The sequence below is a fragment of the Arachis duranensis genome, chromosome 10, assembly GCF_000817695.3.
Source record: "Arachis duranensis cultivar V14167 chromosome 10, aradu.V14167.gnm2.J7QH, whole genome shotgun sequence".
Taxonomy (NCBI): Eukaryota; Viridiplantae; Streptophyta; class Magnoliopsida; order Fabales; family Fabaceae; genus Arachis; species Arachis duranensis.
The window spans coordinates 6,302,503-6,304,323 of NC_029781.3; positions in this window are offsets into that span (position 1 = coordinate 6,302,503).

The window sequence follows — 1,821 nt, forward strand, 5'->3', positions numbered from 1 at the left end:
TGTAGCAACTATGGCAAATCTTATATCGTTTCGAAGCCCCGGATGTTAGCTTTCTAACCCAACTGGAACCGCATCATTTGGACCTCTGTAGCTCAAGTTATGGTCGTTTAAGTGCGAAGAGGTCGGCTTGACAGCTTTCCGGTTCTTTCATTTCTTCATGAGTTCTCCAACTTTTCATGCTTCTTTCTTCATTCCCTTGATCCAATCTTTGCCTCCTAAACCTTAAATCACTTAACAAACATATCAAGGCATCTAATGGAATCAAGAAGAATTAGATTTAGCTATTTTAAGACCTAAGAAGCATGTTTTCACTCTTAAGCACAATTAAAGGAGAATATACAAAACCATGCTATTTCATTGCATAAATGTGGGTAAAAGGTTATAAAATCCCCTAAAATTAGTACAAGATAAACCCTACAAATGGGGTTTGTCAGAAAGCAACCCTTCAGGCCGAGCTCCAGAAAGTTCAGGAGGCAGATAGACAGTTCCTTGCTTCTCGTGCTATGGCTAAGGGGTTGACAAAAGGCTGAACAAAGTTATGCAAGGATTTTTTAGGACAACCTGGATTTGAAGGAGCAGATGGAGCAGCTTAGGGAGAGTTATATGGATTTGGAAGAGTCTGTTGCTGAAGGTACTGAAGAGGTGTCTGAGGTGCTCAAGCAACAAGTCCGGGTTCTTACTTCCAACTTGGATTTGTCACCTCTTCACCCTCATAAAGTCGTAATTGACGGAAAAATCGTCTCTCCTCCTCGTCCTCTCACTGACTCCGAACTGAAAATTGCTGGGCAGTGCATGGTGGAATCTCCTCCCTGAGAAGTCGCTACTTCCTTGGAGGTTCCTTCGAGTTTTTCAAGTCAGCCCGAGGTCGTCCCATCCAAAGAGGTTCCTCCGACCCCTCCGAATTCCACTGCCAATCCTACCTCCTATCCTGATGATGACCCGAATCCACTCCTTAGTCCTATTTGATATTTCTGTTAAGGCCCGGTTTGTGGGACTTTTTTTATGAACACTTTTATGTATATTTTAAATATTTTGTTTAGTATATTTGCTGTTAACTTTGATCATTTGAAAAGGATCTTTAACAGCTGTTATTATCTTTATGAATGTTGATCCTTTTTAATAGGATTTTTCAACTATCCCTTTGCCTTATAGGTATTTTGAAAGGATTTTTGTTTGAATTTTTCAAAGATTTTATTGTATTGGCCTTAGTCGTATAGCTGCTACTCGAGCTATTCTAATGACTATTGATAAGGTTCTTCACGAAGCCTTTTAACTTTTTATCTTTTATGTTTAGGATTTTGTTAAGCACGTCTTTGTAGCGTAACTCGTTTGTTACTGTCAGTGAAATTTTGACGTAAACTTTTGTTAAGTACCTTAAATCTGTTAAGGTTTGGAGGAGTGACTTTTTCCATTACTTGGCACGAACGAATCATGTTCTTTACTTTTGAACCGCCTTCTTATGTTATTTTTGCGACGCATTTTGGTCTGCTCGGAGGCTTTCCAACTTATAAATCAGTTGCGAACTTATAAATAGGCTGGGTGCATGCTTGACATTGTCTTTTTGAATTGAAAATCGTGTAAGAAATTTGCGCGCGAGGTTCTCGAAACTGGTGACCGATCTAGGGGACAGGCTGTCAAACCACTTCATGGCCGCTTTTGTCAAAATTGTCGGGAAGGCCTTGCAGCAAATAGCATTCGAGGCATCGGCCAAATATATCTGACTTTTGAAATTATTGAGGTGGTGCTTCGGGTCGTTGTCCCATCGTATAGATTCATGTCGGGGCTTTTAAAGTTTCTAGAAACTCTTGCCCACATGTATCC